This window comes from Palaemon carinicauda, chromosome 34 (assembly GCF_036898095.1).
Source record: "Palaemon carinicauda isolate YSFRI2023 chromosome 34, ASM3689809v2, whole genome shotgun sequence".
NCBI classification, from domain to species: domain Eukaryota; kingdom Metazoa; phylum Arthropoda; class Malacostraca; order Decapoda; family Palaemonidae; genus Palaemon; species Palaemon carinicauda.
The window spans coordinates 34,405,896-34,413,395 of record NC_090758.1 but is presented as its reverse complement, the minus strand read 5'-3'; positions in this window follow the sequence as shown (position 1 = coordinate 34,413,395).

The following is a 7,500-nucleotide window of genomic DNA, read 5'->3' as shown; positions in this document are numbered from 1 at the left end:
ATTTATTCCAGGTGGGATGTGAAAGGGAAAGTCTTCTTTCTTTCTTTGTAAGAATCGATGCAATTTTGAATGGGGGAGGGGGGAAGTTCTAGCTGCATATGACAGATGTATTAGGTGATTGCTAGAGCTATTTGTGCTGAGTAGATGTTAATAAGGAGTTGAGTGAGGAGCGTGTTTACACCGTATACTATTTCTTGTCAGGAATATGGCATATTTCAAGGTCTTCTGGAAGAGTTGATGTAATATCTTAATGTATGAGAAAAATGTTGAGGCCACGACTTCAACAAGGAATGCCATAAGAAACAAATGTATATACATACAAAGCAACCTCTCTTGTGTAGAGTATGCCTTTTGGCATGAGGAGATATTCCACATGGATTCAATGCGCTCATGTGAAACGGGCCTCATAACAGTACAGGAAATATAAGAGCCAACAAAACATTCCATTTGCTACAAGTCTGATCTTCATTTGCTATAGACTGTTGTAGTGTGGGGAAGCTGTTGTGGTCTTATGCAATGGTAATGCATTTGAATAATCCCACGTTTATTGATATAAAGCTTCTCAAAACCTAGATAGGTTTGGGTAATGATATGATGATTACGCCATAAAAACGGGGGATCCCCCCCCTTCTCTCTCTCTCTCTCTCTCTCTCTCTCTCTCTCTCTCTCTCTCTCTCTGACTACAAAATTTTTATATTCTTAGTATTTTACTCCCTATGTATGTCTGTTGACATTATTTTCTTAATCTTAGTAATTATACAGTCAAGCAGGTCTGTGTCTAAAATATTATGGTTGCTATTCATGTTACCCCAGGTTTTTATTATTGTCACGGGTGGATTATTAAGATTCATTATACTTTGAAGTAACTCTCTTTACCTAAAAGTTTGTTATGAGTATAGGAAAGTTTATAATTGATAAATATTCCAGTCTTCAATACGAAACTTTGTTCGCATGAGACGTGATTCAGAGATTAAGAAAAACTGTATACTAGAGGAGTTGGAAGACCCAGGCCTTCGTGGGCTGAGGACTATGAAGCATGAAGTACTAGCTGATGAATGGAGAAATATTGAATTAAATGCTCAAGATAGAGACGACTGGCGAAATCTAAGCGAGGCCCTTAGCGTCGATCAAGCGTAGGAGGATATGATGATTTTTGTTGTAAATACCGTTAATGATTTACTTTTGTTGATTCATTGCAGTTAGTAAAGGTCTCCTATTGTTTACTGTGACTTTATCATATTTTTTTGTAGATGCAGTGACCACAGTCTCTGTTCTCTGTTATTCTATCAACTTGGAAATTATCTAGAAAAATTTCAACAAATCAGTAATTTCATGTCATAATCAGATTTGCTAATTATTTTGCCCTCGTAAAAATTTACATTTCTCTATCCCTCTTCCTATAAATGAGTCATGATGCTGATTTTACGCTTAATAGTTTATATAGTAGAATATATCAGTTTCAGTTACGTTATATATAAACCTCAGATATCGTCTTGTCTTGTATTTGTGACTCTCTCTCTCTCTCTCTCTCTCTCTCTCTCTCTCTCTCTCTCTCTCCATCCTTACTTCATTTATATATATATATATATATATATATATATATTTGTGTGTGTGTATTATAAATATATATATATATATATATATATATATACATGCGTGCGTGTGTGTGTTGGTTATTTAATATAATTTCATAATTGCGTAAAGAAATTATATTTGTTTTCCTTCGTCAGGTTAACGATGAGAGAGAGAGAGAGAGAGAGAGAGAGAGAGAGAGAGAGAGAGAAAGAGAGAGAGAGAAAAACCACTGTATCTCAACCTAATTTTAAGGGTTCACACAACTGTTTTTGTGTTAGGAATACAGTATATTTCAAGGGTCCAAAATCTTACGAATGCTTAGGGTCTTTTGAAAAGTGTGTATGTGTCACTAAGCCAGCCAGTTGTGCTAATATTGAACTATATTTTTACGTAGGTCAATTAATAGATTTTAATGAATAATCTTATGTGTGTGGTTTGGGTAACCTTTAATTAAGCTCACTGTTCAAAAGGGTTTAAATGCCACTCATGAATGGCAGAGGCAAGAGAAAGTAACATTACCCTATCAAGCAGGACAATGCCCTACAGACTGAACATATATACATATGATCAGCGCCCAAAGGCCGATCCACACAAGCTAGGACCAAGGAGGGCCAGACAATGGCAGCTGATGACTCGGTATATAGACCCTTAGGCTCCCCAAATGCCCCATCTTTAGCTCACAAGGATTGTGAGGTTGCAGCGACCCAAGAAACTTAACGAGTTTGAGCGACACTTGTACCCCAGTCTGGCAATCACCAGGCAAGGACGCTACCACCTAGGCCACCACTACTGTATAATCAAATACATTTTATATTGTATATGTAACATAATTATTTTTACGGCTTTCCTTTCTGGAGCCCTTGTGTGTATCATTTTGATTTTGCTGAAGTTATAGCTTTTATAATGATTTTAGAATTGTAGTAAAGACCTCTTAAGGAAGGGTAAAATGTGTGATAGGTAATGTATTAAGGAAAGGTAAGGATTTAGGGGGCCAATGGGCTAAAGCCTCTTAACAGGTACCGCTTAAACTCGTTAGTTTCTTTGGTTGCTTAAATCTCACCATCCTTGTGAGCTGAGGATGGGGGTTTTGGGGAAGCATATAGGTCTACCTGCTGAGTCATCAGCAGCCATTGCCTGGCCCTCCTTTGGTCCTAGCATGGGCGGAGAGAGAGAGCTTAGCACTGATCATATGATATAAGGCCAGTCTGTAGGGCATTGTACTGCTTGATAGGGCAATGTCACTGTCCCTTGCCTCTGCCATTCATGAATTGTCTTTAAACCTCTTAAGAATGTACTGTGTTGGTCTATTGGTTGTATTAGTGAACGAATGTTTTAGAAAATGATCAATACAGAAAGAAAAAACTTAATTTTCTGGTTTCTACTCATGATATTTCATTGTTTTTCGTCCCATTTGACCAGTTATTACAAAATGACGTAAACAAATGTTCAGTTGTCAACCAAATCCTATCTAGTAATTAAAGTCACTTAATTTCATTAAATTTTTCTATTCGGCATTCATTAATTTATTTGAAAGAAATATGGGGTGTTTATCAGCGTTCTCTCTCTCTCTCTCTCTCTCTCTCTCTCTCTCTCACTCCCCTTATTTCATCACAATGCTTCTTTTGAGTCGCAATTTAGCTTTTAGACTTGTCAGCATTCCCTCTTATCCCTGAGAGTTTTACATAGGCTGTTAAAATAGGGATATTTAGTCGCAGTAGTTGTTAATTTTGAAGATAATTCGAAAGTTTTAAGATCAAAAATAGTTTGAAAGTTTGAAGATACACAGGTTTTAAGATAGTTTTGAAAGTTTTAGGATAGTCTCGAAAGTTTCAAGATAGTCTCGAACGTTTCAAGATAGTCTCGAACGTTTCAAGATAGTCCCGAAAGCTTTAAAATAGTTCCGAAAGTTTTAAAATAGTTCCGAAAGTTTTAAAATAGTCCCGAAAGTTTGAATATAGTTTACAAAAGTTTTAGGATAGTTTCAAAAGTTTTAAGAAAGTTTGAAAGTTTTATGATAGTAAAGTTTTAAGATAATTTCAAATGTTTTGCGATAATTTCAAACGTTTCGAGAAGATTTCAAAACTATAGAGATGGTTCATATTCGGAAAGAAATTATATGAAGCTTATAAAAAATGATGAGAAAACAAACATCAAAGTGAACATTGAATTTATTAATGAACATACAGGAAATTTAAAGCATAATATTATGCAGAATATAGATAAATGTTAACGACACTTGATGCTGGCCCGATATCTAGGTAAACTCTGGCACTAGTTACCTAACCTCCAAACTCTGCATCGCTCATAACCAGTGAAAAGTTTATAAGATGCATCGAGCAATACCATTACCATGAGGCCACTGCCATAGCCTATAAAAGATATGATACTTGTATCAGAAAATTGTATGTGGAATTATTGACTATGCAAGTGACTTAAAGTTTGGAATTAGATTCAATACAAAGATCTCAAAAGATGTGATAAATGGCAAAGCAAAATATTAACAAGAATAAATTCTTCTTGTTAAAAGTTCAATTTTTTATAGGATTAATGACTCAGTGCTAAAATTATTCATTCAATAACTTTAGATCTCGTAAAGTGTGCCAACATTTACTGAGACCTACCTCAAAGTTATCAAGCATCTGCTTGCATCGATATAAATCCACGAAGTTGAATCCCTCGGAAGTAATCCAGCAGTATGTGGTGGATGACAAAGACTATGGTAGGGAAATGGAATCCCCGTCTTGGCCTCTCTTCCATGCTGCTACACAATCCATTATAAGGTTCCTCCGAAAACACACTCCCCCAGGAGAATCATGCCCTGTCTCTCCATTGCACTTTGGTGAAACTGGTGGTACTTGGCACTTCATTATTTCACAGCAATAATAGACCTTCAGGTAAAAAGAGTTCATTAGTAATGATCACACATCAGTTGGCAAGTTTCTAACGAAGGTTGAGTTTATCCATTTTCCCTTTAGTCAGGAGAACTGCTTCCTTGGAGGGTTAGGCAGATACTGCTTGGTAAGAATTCTTACCATTACTCGTTAACTTTGTTAACTAGTTTAAGAAGAACTAAATACTTTGAAATGGTCTCAAACGCCAGCACACAAAGTATTTACAGGTATTAAATAATTATTAACGTTATTTAAAGTTACGTTTGAGATCTTTTTATTTTCCAAGAGAGTTGGAAACCAAGGATTATGAAAAATAGGCAAAGAACTTTTTTGTATTAATAATAAACAAGATAAAGAAAACGAGAACAGAAAGATTCTGAAGTTGGAAAGAAAAGATGAAAAAATATATTTAACACAGTTCGAGTGTCATATTAATCACAATAAAATCTTATCCTTGACACCTCTCTCTCTCTCTCTCTCTCTCTCTCTCTCTCTCTCTCTCTCTTTAAAACTACATGAATTATATATGTTAAACGGTAGGGATCAAGAGCCATTAAAATGTATTGAAAGAATGAGAAATTCAATTGGATCCTGATTCCTCAAAGTTGCCATTGACTCCCTTAATGTCTCAAAGGATATCTGTTGTGAGCTTAAATGTCTAGACTTACGCTGGTGCTCAAAGCAGGGTCTAAACTTTAAGGTAATTACCTTAGTGTGAGGTAATTTGCATGGCTTCAAGGTAATTTTTAGAGTTGATTATAAGGTAATTTTGGTTTTACTGCTTAAAATTTAAGGAAATTAGGAAAGTTTTCAGGTAATTTGGTGTAAAAAGTTGCATGTTCAAGTTTAAACCCTATTCACAAGACTCCTAGTGCTGACTAGATTTCATAGATGGGTATAATTTCATGGTGGTTTCTTGATTTCTATCCTTTCCTCTGTTCTTAGTCCCTCCATGATTTTTGATCTGACAGCTGGAAGAAGAAGCCCTGCAAGGGAGTTAGATCTTTGGTAGAGTTTTTATTGAAATAATTAGTAGTTCTTTTGGTTGCTGTTTGGTGTAATCAAATTGAGACAGGTTCTGATGTGCTTTGCTTTAAAATGTTTCTAGTATCGTTACTCTTTCCTATATTCTTAATAGTATGCGATCTAAGCTTGGATGAGAGAGAGAGAGAGGAGAGAGAGAGAGAGAGAGAGAGAATGATTTTGAGACTCCCTTTTTCTCTTGGATAGAGCGAATTGGTTTAAATGTTTAGAGAGTTTTTAGGATCTTGTGTAACTTATTCTTTGGTATTGTAATGAGGAGAGAGAGAGAGAGAGAGAGAGAGAGAGAGAGAGAGAATGTCCCAGCCATGAAATCAACTATATGTGGACGAGAGATATCTGAAATGTATTCTATAGACCCAGGGAAAAGTAGGCCTACAAGAAATGGACCGATCTTCAACTTAAAGTAAACACGTGTGTGTGTGTGTTTGTGTGTATGTGTGTGTGTGTGTGTGTGTGTGTGTGTAGTCCTGCCAACGTCCCTTGCTTTTTCTTACATGGTAGAATATTCTCTAGTTTATTTTGATATCGTACCCATAATATATATATATATATATATGTATATATATATATATATATATATATATTCAAATAAGCCATATATATTTTTGATATATTAATGTCTGGATTCTCTTAACGACCTCGGGATCAGAGCCCCAAGCGAAATCACACAAAGACAAGAGCTTGGCTCCGGCCGGGAATCGAACCCTGGTCGGCAAGCTTATATAGACAGTGACTAACCCACTTGGCCACGAAGAAAGATAAAGGTCATTGAAAGATAAAAGACATTGACTTTTATCTTTCTTCGTGGCCAAGTGGGTTAGTCACTGTCTATATAAGCTTGCCGACCAGGGTTTGATTCCCGGCCGGAGCCAAGCTCTTGTCTTTGTGTGATTTCGCTTGGGGCTCTGATCCCGAGGTCGTTAAGAGAATCCAGACATTAATATATCAAAAATATATATGGCTTATTTGAATATGAAAAACATTAAAATGTGCAAAATTTATCATTAATTGAATGCCAAGTAACAAACTACCAATTAGCTACTATGGTGAAGATGGGTTGATTTCATTTCTAAGTACAAAATACCTGAATTCGACAGGTATAAGTACAGTAGAATTGTTATTGACTTTTATCTTTCTTGGTGGCCAAGTGGGTTAGTCGCTGTCTATATAAGCTTGCCGACCAGGGTTCGATTCCCGGCCGGAGCCAAGCTCTTGTCTTTGTGTGATTTCGCCAGGGGCTCTGATCCCGAGTCGTTAAGAGAATCCAGACATTAATATATCAAAAATATATATGGCTTATTTGAATATGAAAAACACGTAAAAATGTGCAAAATTTATCATTAATTGAATGCCAAGTAACAAACTACCAATTAGCTACGATGGTGAAGATGGGTTGATTCAATTCTAAGTACAAAATACCTGAATTCGACAGGTATAAGTACAGTAGAAATGTTATTGACTTTTATCTTCTTCGTGGCCAAGTGGGTTAGTCACTGTCTATATAAGCTTGCCGACCAGGGTTCGATTCCCAGCCGGAGCCAAGCTCTTGTCTTTGTGTGATTTCGCCTGGGGCTCTGATCCCGAGGTCGTTAAGAGAATCCAGACATTAATATATAAAAAATATATATGGCTTATTTGAATATGAAAAACACGTAAAAATGTGCTAAATTTATCATATATATATATATATATATATATACGCATATATATATATATATATATATAAATCAAACAACCAAAAATTTTAGTCTTTTTTTAATATTTTCTTCGAATTAAAAATACAAAAAATCTAGAAGAAACAGAACAAAAGTAACAAATATAATAGACCAATTCTATAGAATTATCTAAGGTAATTCATATTTTATATATAATTATATTCTTCCATGTATGTAATTTGTATTCCATTTTATATACAGTTTTCCTTATTTATTTCCGTATCAATTTAAACTGTTTTCGTTTAGTGATTCATCAGCTGATTTGACTAAAAACA